Raw genomic sequence first — 16,716 nt, 5'->3', positions numbered from 1 at the left:
AAAAACACAGCCAGCGGGGAGCTGCAAAAGTTCAGACACTTCATAGATCTGGAAACTACATCTGAGCTTCAACTGCTAAGCGCAGCACTCGGGGCACTATGGACTTGTGGCATTTCCAGGAGGATTCTCAATCCGTAAACTAATGGCTGGGTTATGTTGATACGCAAACATAGCATCTCCATGCAGTAAACAGCCAAACTGTTTTCCCTGAAATGTAAGGTACATTACCTGTGTTTTTATCCTTGTTATGAGCATTTCAAATAAAGGCAGCGTTTCTCCTCTTATAAAAACGGAGCAATTATTTGAGCTCTAAATTTAGGCAACAGTGAATTGTTAATTGCCTCTGAAACTAACCCCCCAGTTGTACAGACTGACCCACAGGAGCAACTCTTTGCCATCAGTTCAATAGGTTTCCAAGTGCCCACTAGCATCTGCCTAGATGGATCAGCTTGCCAGATCAAGGACGGGTGTTAAATTACAAGCTTTGTACTCATGGCAAGTATGTTGATTTAAAAGAAGAAAAAAGTAGATCCATTTTAATATTGGCAGCACAGCAACCCCACAGAAAAACTCCAAAACATATTTAAATTTTGAGCTTACTCTAATATTAGTTTAAAATATCAAATCAATAACATCCTTTAATGTTTAACCAAATGGCTACATTTGTCCCTGGTTAAACTCTGCCAACACTGGAAATGAACCAGAGATTAATTTGGTTCAATGAATTTGGCTTTTAACCTAGACAATAAAATTTAGTTGTATAAAAGCTCAAATCCCAACTGGCAATGTAAGGATGCCTTAGGGTACACTCTGGTTATTGCCAGCACCACATATCCACCTTTATAGCTTTAGAATAAATCTTGTGACCTTTTTTTTCCCCATGTGTGTAAGCATAGTATATGCCTATATTCCAAACAATGAACGTGCAAGGGTTAATAATACGGTCCTTGCTAATGTATAACCTCAGAAGTATAGAGGATTAGCAACAACCTACTTCCGCAAAACCAGAAGGGAGGGGAGGGAGGGGGGATCTTTTGCTCTTTACCAAGATAAGAAGAGCAGAAATACTGAAAAACTGCTGTATTCTTAAGTGACTATTAATTAAGTTGCATTCTTGCCTTTGCCATTAAATGTATCACACACTGCTATTCTGTCAAGAAAGTGTATTTTCTTAAACAACACTTAGCCAGGCATCTTTTGGCATATTTGAGGAAGTAAAAAAAACAGAGCCTCTGTATCAGCCTAAAGATGTCATAACAACAATAACATTGCCTTCATTTTCCCCCTACTTACCAAGCCACGTGCCACTTTTCCCTTAACAATGGACCTGTAGTTTAAACAAAGACATTCACAGGACTCACATGTGCATGTCCCGTACATGCAGAGCACCACCTTAGCCAGACTTGCACCCCCGAAACCTCCACTTCAGTGGGTAGTGATGGCAATTCATCACAGAGAATTGAGTCCACCAGGATGAACAGGAGGCAGGGGGACAAAAACGCATCACAATGTGCTGTCACAAAGATGAAGTGTTCTACATGATGCTGCGCTACCAGGGAGGCATTTTTACCTACGGGGCTATAGGTACTATGTTTGCCTGGTTTAAAATAGGTTGCCAGCATCAATAACAGAAGCGAAAACAACAATTTCACATTTTTCAAATCATTACCTGGTACCACCAGCACTTGGTTTTGTCTCCAAAAGAAATGCCACGCTTAGAATGAGTAATAATACCAGTCAGTGGGGCCAGACTGGGAAACCATTGCTAACACTGGTAAACTCTTATTCATGAGAAAGTGTCTCTGAGGTCAGCGAGACTCCTCAGATGAGTAATAAGCGCTCACCGATGTCAGGAAAGATTATTCAGTGAGGGCTTTGAAGATTTTATTTTGTATCAGTGCATGTGTGTGTCTGTGTGCACACACAGGAGCGTATGAGACTACACAAAAGCAATGAATTCATCACCAGCCTACACGGCAGGTTGGGTTACAGAGAAAAGCAGTCAGAAAATGAGACAAACGACCCTGTTCTGTGACCCAGAGGGAGTTGGTGTAGGCCGTACCTACCTGTGCTAGGACTAAACATGACTCAGGGACAACAGGGGTTGAAGTAAAGCACAGAGGCACAGGAGATACTCCATTACCGTCCCCTCCCTCTGTTAGCTGATTTTCCTTCCATCCTGCTACACTTTCTATGCCACAGCGCATATTTAGCACGCTGAATACCAACCTCTGGTCTCATGTACACTGACGTAAGTTTAAATTAATGTGACTGAAGCCAGGGGAGAAACCCCAGTGAAATTCACAGTGTTAGTCTCCAGGGGCCAAAATGATACAAGTTCCTAAAGCGAAGGATTTTGTATCATTTTCTAACCAGCATACCCAAGAAACTACAAAGCCATTTACATGTCCATGGGATATGGCACCACTTTACTCCCAGCTGCACTGCGCTGCTCAGAAAACACATAAATGTGAGCTTTGTACCTGTGCATATTCACTATGCCATACAGCTCTTACTAATAAGCTGTATGACCAAAACCAAAGCGTTGACACTGCTGTTTGAAAAAGCAGAGCATCTTTGCACGAGGAGAAAGTTGCATAAACAATACCTTACCCCATGGGCAAGCACTGCACCCATATAAAGATATCCATATGCTACGTGTCATGCCAAACTTTCTCCTTCGTGGTTGCTCTCATCTTACCTGACTTTTCTGTCATTTTGTTACTATTACCCCACTGATACAAAGTGGGCAAGCGTACAGATGAACCACCTTTGTTTTTCCTGGTCCCTAACCCCTGGGACAACCCAGGCGTGCTGGCATTACTCCCATTTCTGGGCACCCGCAGAGTTTTCCTGGAAGCTTTGGGAAGGACTGGATGCGGCCCATGGTCCCTGCACAGACACCAGCCGGGTTTTTGGAGGAGAGGAAAAATGCAGTGTTTCCAGAGCATGAACACACAGGCAGCAGCGTTCGCTACCAGAAAGACTGTTGGCAAATTATTGCCACATATTGTGGATACGCATTCAAATGCCAGCTGGGGATCAAATGCTGAAGTTGGCTTCCCCTTTCTCTAGTAAAACGCACAGTAAATTTAATTCTAATAACTTATTATTGTGAAGAGGGCTATGATAATTAACTGACATTTATTAGCATTTAACTTGACAGCAGATATGCTTTGAAGAATTTTAATGACCCATTAATGGATCCATACAACCACATGTACACAAATAAGATACAATCAAGCCCAGGGACTGATTCTGACTGTGTGTTTGTACACATCCCAGGAACAACAGAAACAGATAATCACTGCTACTGGGTGCCACCATATGACAATAGTTATAATTATAATGCCCTGATAAATCATCATCTTTTGTAAGCCTAAACCACCGAGTTTGTGTCAGATAAAAACAAATGCCTGGCATGTTTCCACACACCTTTACCTGATCATCATGCTGCGGTTTGATTTATAGGATGACTGTTAGCAAGAAGAACTATCAAAACTAGAGAAGCTTGGAAGAAGAAACTGCTGTGTGTCTTCATTTTAACCCCTTTAAAATGCTCAAAACATTAGGTTATTACTCCTTTCTAACAGATCGGAAACATTATACCCAGCACATTCTTTGTAAAAGTAATCAGAGTTGAAGTCATAGCAGTAAAGGCCACGTCTAGAAAATGTGCACTTTCATCAGATTCATGCGTATTCACAAAAAAGACGAGGTATGAACAACAGACTTCAATACATATATATCTTTTTAATGGCTGATTTTGCTGGCACGCATCTTTCACAAACCTAGCTAGTTCCAACAAATTCTCTTCGTTCTCAGGAATTTCTTGGTTTCTTTTCTTTAAGTTTGCTGCCAGTGCTAAATATCGATTAGGCTTGGGTGCCTGTCAGCAGCCCGCCCGCCGCCCTCCCAGCCAACACCCCACGTTCCCAGCATAGCCCCATTCTTCTCGTGGTCCCCTTGCAACACTCGGATCTCTCCTGTCCTCATCCTGAGCACAAACCTGCTCCGCTTCATATTCCTCCCCCAAAAACCTCACATGCTCAACATGCCACGTCCACCCACTCATCCCAAGTCCCCGCCATGTTTGGGTTCTAAACGTCGGCACCAGATCAAGTTCAGAAGCGCGCAGAAGCCAGGAGACAGGGATCACAGAGCAAAGCAGATCTGGGGGACACAAAGGTAGGAGAAGGATAGATGACGAGCAGCGTAATGGGAACCAAGTCCCAAGTCCCTTAAAGTAGCTGAAGAAAACTCCAGCTACTTCTCGCACAGGCAGGCACACATGCTTGGCCAGCCACCTCCTCTTCTGCTTAAGAACTCCTCTCCTCACCCCCCTACAATTATTTGCACTGTAATTCTTCCCAGGACCCCTGGTGACAGAGCAGGACCACCCAGTGCTAGGCACTGCACAAACACCAGACATCTCCTACACGGCTCTTCACATGCCCTGCCTCCTTCCCATGCGGCTGCGGGATGGTGGAGGCAACCAGGCAGGCCAGTGCCAAGGGAAATAAAGAAGATTTCAGTCAGACCATTTTAAGTCATCCCAGGCAGTGACATCCAGTGAGTCTGGACTGGAGGGGCTCCAGTTGTCACCTTATCCTCTCTGCTTACGAAGAAAAAACATCACCAAGGGGCAGTGATACTTTTACTACCGTAACACAAACAAACCCAGATTCCTGCAATGAAGATTTCCGAGGAAACAAATAATACCGAAACTCATCTACAGAAACCAAGTGTCCCTAGGCATGGGAGAAAGTGGTTCTCTACCATTCCAGTCTTCCTGTACATCCATGGATCCTCCTGAAACACCCTTCCCTCTGCCTCTTCTCCACCCCCCGCTCCTCCCTTATTTCTGTGCAGTCCTGTTGTATACCCCTTTTCCTTCAAGGTTGTGTTCAGCTCCTCACAGCTGGTTTTCTGTTTTCCTTAGGCTCTTAGAGCAGATGCTGGCCGTACCACCTCCAGTTTCTCTACAGGGACCAACACCGATGCCAGTTGTGAAATGGCTGAGAGATCTTTACAAGTCAACCAGCTAATCCTTGCACAGCTCTGCTATCCCAAACACAAGGTATAACCTTGTGGGTAGAATCCCACAAGAAGTAACTTTGTGCATCTATTCCTCAGCAAAGTTCTCTGAGTGGCTGTAAGACTCCATGAGAAAACTAAGTTACACCAGTTAAAATCCGTCAGACTCCCATGTCATGCAAATAAAGCAGGGGTGACTGTATAAAGAACATTTTTATTACTCTTCAAAATCACTTCTCATACTTTTTTTTTCCACATTCACGTACCCCTATGCCTACATAGATAACTTATTTTTTTAAACAGATTACTGAGAAAATTAAAACTGAAAACTTCAGTTTGGATATTAGAATGACAAAGTGGGATCTCAGCCCTACTGTTCTCTTCTCCAAAACGTATACTCAACAAAGCAGACTGAAATGGTTTTGTAAGAACAACATTAATCTGTTTCACGTCTAGCATCTTCTTTGCTGTCAGACTTGCACTTCTGATCACCATGTCCTTTTTTCTTAAATGTTGAAAAGCGTTTAAGACAGAGTGTGTCCTCCATGGGTAGGACAAAGGGCAGAGACTCTCCTGAGTCATGTTTTCTTCCTTGTGTAGGGGAAATACCAGCCCGGATGGCCATGTTCCCAACCCTACCAGCAGGAATGCTGGAAGGTCCCTACATGCTGCAGAGTAACCTATGCTAGTCTGCACAAGGACCTGGAAGACAGAGGCCTTGAAACAAACTTCAGACAAACTTCTTGACCCTGCCATTGCCCTGGACCCCTCATCCTTGACCATGTTCACCATGCTTTCTCTCCAATCTCCCATCCTCTCTGAGCACAATACTCACACAGACCCAGAAGAGCCATATTAAGAGAATAACCATCTGCCTTTCTCTCCAGGCCAGAAATGCAAGCCTTGGCGAGTCACACCACCAATCTTCTCCAATGCCCGAGACCTAGCTATAAAGTTATGGAAGTCTTCATCTGTCATCTGGCTGCATTTCACTCAGCAAGTATTGAAAAGCCAATAAATTTCACTAGGTTATCTCAAGCTTAACACCAGGACACTGTAGCAAAGGGTGTGGAGGCCACGGAACCTCCCAAGCTAGATAGCATTGATAAGATTAATATCTATAGGACTCCATCACAGCTCTCATTTTTTAGGAAGTCTCTGAGGGAATGCTCTGGTTTGCAATTCTCTGCTTAGCTCAGAGGCGAACATGTGGCCTGCAACATACAGGTGGCAGCTAGAACATTTTGTTACACAGGAAAGCAGTTTGTTTGCAAGTTAGAATAGGACAGAAAAAAAGTCATCAATCTATTGCACACTGCAGCTCCTGTGCCATGAGTGGCCTCTGTGCCATCTCAGAATGGCTGAGGCTGGCAGGGACCTCTGGATGCCATCTGGTCCAGCTCCCTGCTCAAGCAAGACCAGAGCAGGTCACCCAGGTCCATGTCCAGGCAGCTTTTGAGTAACTCCAAGGAGGGACTAATCTTATCTTTACCGCTGTTCAAAAAGGGGGAAGGCTAGTGATCACTACAGGGTGTCCACAACTTAACTATCCCACGATCACGCCTCATCCTCCTACATCACATGTATTATCATGACTTACAAAGTGCCCTAGGTTCTTCATTGAAGCAGCAAGAAACATAACAACAAACAATTCATTTATTAAATGTACTGGTTTTTCAAGTCTAGCTCTTAGTAGCCTGCAAGGTTCACCGACTGCCTTAGCGTCTTAGCTTTGTTTTTCAGACCCTAAACAAGCCAAGCCACCACTTTACAACACCGAGGCGCCTTGGAAACCCACTTCAGAACACCAAAATCTGGGCAACACACTCCAGAAGACACTTTCAAGCTCCAGACGCTGGACTTTTAAGCATGTGAAACTGAAATGAAACATTAGCAATCCTAGCCTTTTGCACTGCTTACTTTTGTGATAGAAATACATGGCGACCTATAATCCCTAATCAACCTAGAAAATAACCGACTGATAAACCAATCTGCTTGTAACCCCATTAACAGATTCTGGCTTCAGTATCAACAGGGTAATTTGCTAAGACTATTTTTAATCCCAACTGCTAAACCATTAATCCCACAATTTCCACATAGTATTTTCCCCTCTAAATTCACCCAAGGTTACCAAAACTTTTGCAATTCATCAGAAAAGTACATAAACAAATAACATTTGCAAATGCACACGTACCAGCATTGGAGCACTGAGAGACTCCGATTACCAGCTTTATCCCTTTAAAGCCATTACTTTCTAATTGGAAGGAGTCATTCAGAAGCAAAGCTGTGTGCCTGGCATGTCACTTGACACCTGGTATGTACCACTCACGATAACACGAACTCTCTAATATGCTTGCTACAAGGAGAAGAAGAGAATTATTTCCTCCTATCATCAATAGCCATTGCTCTTTCTACTAAAATCAGTTCAGATTTAATGGGATGAGGGTTAACAACATAAACTGTAATGTTTTCTCAAACTGGCATTAGAAGATTCTCCAAGTATCATTATTAATGTCAATATAAATTATGCATTGAAGATCACAGCATTCATTACAGAGGTAAAATTCAGCTGGGGGAAAAGTAAGAAAAAGACAAACAGAGCAAGCCTAATTGAAGTATGTATTTATAGATTTCTTGCAGCATTTCTCAGCATTGATGAAAACACTTCTCTAAAATGCTCTTAAAATAAGCTTTCACAGAGTTGTTAAAAACAGTATCAAGAAAGTATTGTGTTAATCAGCTAAAGGTACAGTTATACACAGGATGTTGCAAAGGAGCTGACGTGATAATTTACAAGACTGGTAGTTTATTCAAGGATACGTCAACGTGATAGCACAACAATCTGGAAGACAGACCCTTGGTTTCATGCAAGCAGCTACATACTGGAAGAAAAGCTACATTTAATGTTGGAAGGGTAGTGTTTAATGCTCCTTTCAACTTCTGTAAATTACAATGTTAGACATTTCTAATTGTTATAAATTAGTATTCAAACACCACGTTGAAACTGGAAGAAGCTTTGCAGTTTTTTGGTACTATTATAAACACTTTGCACAAACAAGTGAATAACCCTGTTGAAATATTTTTGTATTCCAAGGTTAAAAGAAACGGCTTTAGGAGACAGATGGTGGGCAACTGGTATCTCACCAAGGAGCACCAATGAGTTTTGAAAGTTCTCACACAACACACCGAGTGCAGCTAACTGCATATCTCGGTGCTCCCCAGTAGAGCCTGAACTCCTGAAGCCCCAGAGATGTCCATACCTATGACTGCACAGAGAAAGAAAGTTTGAAAAGACAACCACTAGGGGCTTGAAATCCAAAGGGAAAATAAATGACCTCATTTCCCTAATTGCACGGTTTAAGTAAGCTGCCTGATTCATGGTTTTATCATACTTGTGGCTGCCGATACTGGTACCAGCACACCAATGTGGATGCCACACAGTCTACTGCAAGGGAAGACAGAGCGCATCTACTAAAATTGGCAAATAAGCAACTTCTGTGAGACTGTACGGGGGGGGGGGGGGGGGGGGGGGGGGGGGGGGAAGTCTTTCCAAGCACATCCTCAGCTATCAAAGGAGCAGCTCTAGTTTCAGCCAGCAGAGTAACACTTTGCCCCGCAATTCTTTACAGCATGTCGTGCCACAGGCTATTGTTCGTAACTCTTCTCGCAAATCATTTCAACATTCAGAGCTCAACTATTTCTTAAGAAGTTATTTCAGGAGGAAAAAAAAATCGCTTACTCATGAACCTGGTATCATTGTAACAATGTAGCAAAATAGCAAAAGACATAGTTACATTGCACAACTTTAAATGCATCATTTATTGTACTAGATATGAGAAAAAGAATAGTCTAAACGCTAAAACAAGTCAGAGCATAAATGCAACTCGTTGCCAGTTCACACAATATGGGTTAAATACTACCACATGGTGACTGAACACACACTGCCCTTTAAAAAAAAAAAAAGGATAATTTCTTTCCCCAACCTATTGTTAATGAATAAACATTATTTTAAAACTAGACTACAGTTATGACTAAAGCACTTGTGAGCACCTCTGTTTCTACCAGTCTATTTCCTGAAAATGAATGCCACTTCACTGATCACCATCTTGTTAAAAAACAATAAAAAATTAAAAAAAAATACGACTGAGGCAGCTTTATCACTGCAACAAACCAACACGAGCGTTTCCGCACAGCGTGAAAATAGCAGCAAGCCAACTCACTGTTCTTCCTTTATTCTACCTGATTGAAAAGAAAAGCATGTGTGTGTTTGGAATACATTAAAACTCACTGACATTTGATCTGATTTTCAGCAAAACACTCCAAACCGGAACTACCCGATGCACAGAGCTCTCATTTTCTCTGCACCCCTCTGTAATGTACTGAAACATACAGTTTTGTTAGACTCCCAACCAAAAAAAAAAAAAAAACACCAAAGCAAACATGTATGAAATAACACGCAGTGTAGATGGAGCGGATGCTGTTGGGTTTGAAAACTGTCTGCCTACCCCGGGTGCTGAGTATTTGTTTTTATCATTTCAGTATAAACTAAACATGTCAGGATGCTAAAAATAGCCACAAATTGTAATTACATGTGCTTTGTAGTTTCTATTTTACTTTGAAAAGAAGATTAAAAGCTAGATCATTTTAGAAACTGTCCTTAAAGATTTGGGGAGCCACAAAATTATCCTGCTTTGCAATTTGGAGTAGACTGCTGGAACACATTTTCTCCAAGACGTAAATATGACAGCCATAGCATGGGAAGGCAAGCTCCCAACGCCGGATGGCGAGACAGTAAGCAAGAAAATGGAGAGGAGCAAACAAAGAAAAAAGTAATTTCTTAGAGATTCTAAGAGTGCCCTGATTACTGATGTAATGCTATAAGCTTTAATTAGGAGCTAAGTGCTGTGTGCTAAATTCATCCCCACACACAGCCCTGTATATTCAGCCCAACTCTACTAAAGTTACCTTGGCTTTACGACGGTTGTGCAACAGCAATGCCTGGCCTATGGCTTCCGCCACTGCCTATAATGAAACGTGGATTTTGTGGAACAAGTGTTAAGCTACACAATGACCTGCTGATACGAATTGAACTCCTTTCCAAAAGCAATCGTTTCAATGAACGATGAGCAAAAGGGAATTTTAATAGTCATCCAAATGTAAGCAACTGTGAATCCCCAGTAAAAGCCTCTGTGCTTCCATACTGTAAGGTTTACAGCAGCTCAGCGCACCGTCTTCATTAACAAACCTGAACGTGTGACTTCATCACCGCAAAAATAGCTGCCTTCCCAGTGCCCCTGCACCACATGGATTCACAACGTTAGCACACGACTCAGGAGCAGTAAACAAACGTATTATCTCACAGCAGCCAAGTGCTACTGCTATAAAATACCTGCTAGAACTTATTAGGCAATAAATAGTTTGGCTGCAACTTAAGAGATACAAGCACTGTCCATCCGTGCACTAATTTAATCTCCGAACATATGCTTAATTCCCTGAGTCTGTTTGCATAAGAAGTGTTGCCGTAATACAGTTTCTGGAATGCAAAGAGAAACTGCTAACATGAAACGTGTAACAGCGTTGATGCGGCTCTACAGATAACCAAGATGTAAACAACATCAAAAAATGAATAATCAACATTGAGCAATCATTGCATCAAAAAAAAAAACACCACACAACATAAAGCTCAACAGCTTCAAATAGCAAAGCAGGTTCAGCAGATCAAGAGACAGAACTTTTGCTGACTAACAGTTGGGTAATGAAAGTAAACATTTGCAATGAAGTCATCATCCTAATGAAAGCTATGGCAATGGTAACTACCTGGACCATAACCCACTAGCATGTTTTAACGCAGGCTCCCTACCATAACATTTACTAGAATCGTTTCTGCTGGGAAAGGAAAGGAAGTCTCACTTACTTCTCATGTACAAGTTACAAACAAGAAAGCTGCCATTCGTTATGTACTAACTCCAAAGCACTGTGCGGGTAATGCCCCCCCAGAGTCACTGTGCAGTTACAGTGGGTAACCGAAAATCAGAATTTTGCCTTAAGTGACTGAGTCATAACAGCTTTATCCTAGCGCTGAAACGTATAAACATTCGCAGCATGTAAGATGTCTGCTTTCAAAAAAGCAATGTTGCTCCAAGGTTCAAATATTTATGTTGCAGATATCTAATCAAATAAATGTGACTTTTTTTTTTTTGGCTGCTTTCTTGCAATGCTGTGATTAATTATCCAGATGAAGTTTATGGCTACGGAGAAAAAGAATAATAAGAAAAAAAGAACACCAAAATAAGTTTTAGCTGATTAAGCATCAATATTCTTAAGGATTTCAGGCTCTGCTATTGAAATACAGAAACTGTAATTCCACCCTGAGAAACCCTCATGCAACTCCCAGTAGTCAAAGGGAGTGGCAAGCATGCTCATTAGGGGACAGCACTGCGCCCACAAGCAGCAAGTCAATTTATGGGAAGGTTGTACATGCTCTTACCCAACAGAGGAACACCACATAATCAGGAAAAACAGCAGTCCATTTCCTCAACTTCTCTTTCTGTGCAAAAATCTGGTGCCCATTCAGGCTTAAAAGGTGTGTATCTACAAAGTCATACTTGTGTCTCAAAAATTTAAACCAGCACATTTTACTTGTAAATTCAGCGAGCTCAGACAAGTTACTTCCTGTAAAATGCAATCACTTTGTATTTCAGCTTTCTATTTTGATGACTTTAAGAAACAAGACAGTCAAACCCAGCTTTCCAGTTTGAGTATTCATACGCAGACTTTGTCACCGGTCTCACAAAGGCTTACGCGTTTGCTCTTTCTGCAGACAGTGTGCACTCCCAAAGAAGTCACAGAAGTACTTGGCTAAGCATGAATTTAGGCATTTTCAGAAGCGAGGTCTTTCAAAGTTGTTACTGATTTGACTGGATTTGGACCGCGCTAAATATAGAATCCACCCCTCGCTAGATAGGATCTCAAGGTAAAGCCCACCAGGCAGTATCACAGGTAACAACAGGTAGCTGTTGAAGTCACCTGCACGTAAAGCCCTTAAAAACAAACCCAAATAAGTAGACCACCCAAAGTTTGCAGCAGTTCGTGACTACATCATTCATCCAGCTACGCTGTTCCGGGCTGTCCCCTATGGCATCAGCTACACAAGCACCCACATCAAGGCGCGTTTTAAAGCGTATTTATATTTTCAGTCAGTTGAAGACAACGTCCCTGCTTCCTAAGCAGACGTGTAAAACATCAAGTCTTAAACATCTTTGTGTGCTAAAATGAAGGGTGACTGCACTTATGGGCAGTTGGACAGGCAGAGGTTCAGAGGATGGCACAACCCTTTTCACCTTTCTGATGGGTACTTTTGTGCTGATAATTGGCATTATTAAATCTCGGTGACAGCACGATACTATGACCAACTATAAAAACATATGATGAGCCTGATTTTTAAAGTAAAGACATTAGTCACTGTCACAGGAAAACTTTAATCTCCGAAAGTTAAATGTCACCTCCTCGCTCCATCCCAGCCAGCGACACTGTTGCTGAGCTCACTGGCAAGTAACAATAGGTAGCTTTCATCTTAGTGATGTAAACTGTTTTCTTTTCTGTGATGTGCAGAGAAATAGCTGCACATATTTACGGAGGGACGGCATGCAGCTCTGGATGCATATTGTTTTAGTCGCGGCCAGCAATTGACCTCATGCTGCGCCTAGATAGGAGCCATGTTCACAAACACCACTCCCTTCTTTAAGCATGTTTTGGACAACCTGTTACATCATTCCTTGCTTTAAAACAATGTTATTCCCACTGCTGCTTAATATAATATTTCCTTTTTTTTTTTCTCCCCCTCCTTTTGTATTATCCCTACATATTCAACTAACAGTTTGGGGGCCTCAGGGGGGTGGTAAATAATGCCCTATTGTTCACGCAGGCCACACAATACTAACTAGGTACCCCTCCCACATCACTGGGCTTTAAAGGTACTGGAGGCTTGACAATGAGGCCCAGACAAGAATTATCAGCGAGATCTGAGCAGTATTTCACACCAGGCACTGGTAAGGGCGTGCACAGTGCCCGTCACACGAAGCGAACCAGCCCTCCACAAAGTCACTTGGCGACGCGGAGCTCACTCACGATGGCTGTGGAGGTTACTCCTGTGAAACTGAAGGTGTCCCCTTGAACAACCCAACCGTAGGGCTCCTTACGCCACAGGTGCTCCCGCACAACTTCGGCTGCCAGCTTCACAGGGCAGAAAGCTCCCTAAAATCCCAGTGATCATCCCTGGCAGGTCCAGGTGTGCAGGGAGGGGACAGCCAACGTTGGGTTTGTAGAGACAGCGCCAAAGGATGCATTGGTGGAAAACAAAGCGGCAGCACTCACCGCTCTTCCATGCCAGCCACCACACCCCATTGCATGAGCAAAACTCCCCAAACGCTCCCCACCTTGATGAAAACCTTGCTCCAAAAGCTGCTTTTCCACGAAAACACCCAAGACCTCTTGCAATACAGTTATTCCCAATCTGCTGCTCCCCAGCAGCAGCAAGCCTGAGGAGCTTGGGGGGCTGCACGGAGGGAGCACAGCTGCGATCCCCGACCTCACACGCATGCATGTGCACACACCTGCCTCGGCGCAGCACCCACATCCCCGCACGCACGCACACACCTGCACCTAAAACTCTCTGCTTTTTTTTGGGGGGGAGGGGGGCAACCAAAGGATGGTTGCCAAGCCGAGTTAATGAAAAACCCTCTCGCTGCTAACTCATTTAGCGCAGCGAGCGTGAAATACAGCCGGTGGCGCAGCGCCAACGCGCGGGGGGGACCCTCGCTGCGGGCCCGGGGGGGGGGGTCGGCAGGGGTACTTCTGCATTCACTTCCCCAAAACAAATAATGTTATATATATATATATATATATATAAAATAAAAAAACAACAATCCCCCCCCCTTCTCCTCCTCCTCCCGTTTGCAGGGAGCCTGGATGCAAATAACGAGGCCGGGCGGAGGATGCGCCGGGGGCTGAAGGCAGCGCCGCACCTCGCCACGCCCGGACTCACCCCCCCCCCCCCCCCCAAAATCCTGCCCCCAAATCCCCCCCAGCGGGGCCGGGCGGGGCCGGGGGCGGGCTCGGGGCTCTCAGGAGCCGCCCCGGCGGGGTGGGGACCGCGGGCGGGCGGGGACCGGGCGGTGTCCCCCCCCCTTCTCCTTGTCCCCCCCCCCTCCGGGCTGCCTCCGCCCCCGGCCGTGACACCCCCGGCGCCCCTCCCCGCCGAGGGAACTTGGGCTCCCCGGGGGGGGGGAGGCAGTCCGGGGAGGAAGAGGAGGAGGAGGAGGAGGAGGAAAGAGTCGAGTCTCTCCCCAAAAAGGGACTTTGACCTTACGCTGCTCCCCCTGTCCCCCCCCCCCCTCCCGATTTGCATGTTTTTGTCACAGGTCAGGTTATGGATGCTGCCGACCCGCGTTAATTTATGAACTCATCAGCCTAATTTCATTATTTAATCATGCGGCCGGCAATCGCGTTTCCTTAAGAAAGGCCTGACCTATTTTTGGCTGGAGATAAACGATCATGTTAACAGATGTTAATCTTGTAATCTGTTTTTCCTGTAAGCACTCCGCATACCCGGGTTTCAGACATTAAAAAATAAAAAAATAATAATAAAAAAAAATCTTTCCCAAACGACCTGACGTCACGATTCGGTTCTTGTAAAAAAAATAAATAATCTCGCAATGGTTTCAAAGACATTAAATCTTTTTCACTTTATAAATGCTGATTTGTTCTGCCTCAGCTCCCACAGGCTTTTATTTGCATTTCAAATTCCACAGGTTACACCAGTCGCCTTTTCAGAAAACGTAAACCAACAATAAGGCAGCAAAAGGGGGGGGGGGGGGGGGAGGGGAGCCGTGCATCTGGATTAAATAAAGAGCAGAATTAATGTTTTCCAAAGTCGCCCGAGCAAATTTTACATTCGCACGTCGAGCGCCCGCAGCCGCAACGCGGGGAGCGGGCTCGGGACGCACAATGCGCATTGCCCCCAAGGTCCCTGCCTGCTGCCGCCAGCTGTAGTAAAGGTTCCTGACAAATAAACGGCGCCGGCTCCGACCCGACGCTTTCCAGCTTTGAATACACGGTTCGGCTACGGCAGTTAATTGCGGGGGTTAGCTGCTTTTCCGAGCAAAAAAAAAAAAAAAAAAGAGAGAAAAAAAAAAAAAAAAGGGCTGGCTGTCATTCCCCACAAGCCTCCGCACACGTACCCGCCCGCTTTAATCCCCCACCTTGGTCGCCCGGAACAAAGTTTACCCATAGAAAACTTTCCCTAAACTTGCCCCGGTGCTTAATTCGCATTAGGCTCGCAACTCCGCCGGATGCTAATGAGCACCGAAGATAGGAGCGGGGGGAGGGAGGACGAGGAGGAGGAGGAGGAAAGCTTTTATAGCACAAAATGTCTGGAACTGCATTATTTCTATTCTTCTTGCCTCTCCAGCCACCCCCCCCCCACACACACACTTTTTTTTTTTTCCGCTTGCCATCCACATCAAATCCCCCCACCCCACCCGGGCGGTTTTCTCCCTTCTCCTGGAAAGGATCGCTCCGGGGACACCGTCCTTCGAGCCCTTCTCGCCGTCTATGCGGGAGGAATTGTTTTCTCTCCCCACCCACCCCCAACTTCCTTTGATAAACTGTGCACTTCTTTAATGGGGAGCACTCACTTATCTGCCAGCAACTGCGAGCAACTCGGGAACAAGGGCGCAATACGAGGCGTTTTTACGCGCACGCCGAGCCAACACCACCGGGAAAATAACAATAATAAGAGTAAGAAAGGCGAAGAAAACACTCAATAATTTAAGCGGCTCCTCGGGCTCGGAGCCCCATCACCCACCTTCATTAGCCGCAGCGTTTTACTTTCAGGGAAGGCAATTTGCTCTTTGTCTCTTAACGGGCTAACGCGGCGCTCAGCGCCCCCCTCCCGAGCGTGCAAAGCCCCCCCGGAGCCCCCTGCCCCCCCCAGCGGCCACACCGGTCCCCGACACCCCAAAAGTTCCCATTTTGGACCCGAGGGACTGCAAGCGGGGATGGGGGGGGGTGGGGGACACCCCAACCCCACGCGTGCAAGCGGGGGGGGTTGGGGGGCGAACTTTTCCCCCGGGGACGCTGCCCCCCACCCCCGGGGGACCCTCCCTCACCTCCTCCTCGGCCGCTTTCCTCCGCGGGGAAGCCCCCCCGCCGCCCTGAAGGTGAAGCCGAGCGCCGCATGCGAGCGGCGGCGGCGAGGAGCTGCACATGATCCGCCGAGCGGCTCCACGGGGGCGGCCCCCGGCCCCCGCCGGCCCCCGCCGGCCCCCGCCGCGCCCCGCGCCCGCGGACCGCCCCCGCGCACCGCCCGCGCCCGTGCCGGGGGGGAGAGGGGGGCGCCGGGGGGGGGCTGCCGCGGACCCGCTTCCCACGGCCCTCCCTCCGCCCGGCAAGGTGCGGGGCTGCCCCAGATGCATTTCCAGGAGAAACTTTGCTTTTCCCTTTCCCCAACCCTTTTTCCCCCTTTTTTTCCTTTTTTTCCCCTTCTTTTTCCTTTTTTTTCCATTTTTCCTTTTTTTTCCCCCTTTTTTCCCATTTTTCTTTTTTCTTTTTTCACTTTTCTTTTTTTTTCCTTTTTTTATTATTTCATTTTTTCTCTTTTCCTTTCTCTTTTTCTTCTTT

The 16,716-nt window shown here is 45.5% G+C and overlaps 1 protein-coding gene and 1 long non-coding RNA gene across 5 annotated transcripts in view; one reads left to right on the top strand and one right to left on the bottom strand.

The window, feature by feature from the left end:
* Positions 1-16,361, bottom strand: part of ZNF516 (zinc finger protein 516) — a 100,093-nt gene extending 83,732 nt beyond the window's left edge. For 2 of the 4 annotated variants that reach the window (XR_010829576.1, XM_066992719.1), the window contains exon 1: positions 16,206-16,361. The gene's annotated coding sequence lies outside the window, so the exon portion shown is untranslated. Of the gene's footprint in view, positions 1-1,293; positions 2,051-16,205 lie in introns of those variants that run through there. The other 2 variants (XM_013181133.3, XM_066992720.1) reach the window with 2 other exon arrangements.
* Positions 1,520-6,037, top strand: LOC106035975 (uncharacterized). Its single transcript, XR_001207035.3, has 3 exons — positions 1,520-1,584; positions 4,943-5,080; positions 5,925-6,037. It is a non-coding gene; the product is annotated as an uncharacterized lncRNA (long non-coding RNA).
* Positions 16,362-16,716: the final 355 nt, after the last annotated feature.

The sequence above is a fragment of the Anser cygnoides genome, chromosome 2 (assembly GCF_040182565.1).
Source record: "Anser cygnoides isolate HZ-2024a breed goose chromosome 2, Taihu_goose_T2T_genome, whole genome shotgun sequence".
Taxonomy (NCBI): Eukaryota; Metazoa; Chordata; class Aves; order Anseriformes; family Anatidae; genus Anser; species Anser cygnoides.
Note: the sequence above shows the minus strand (reverse complement) of the source record. Positions and strands in the feature narration are given on the sequence as shown.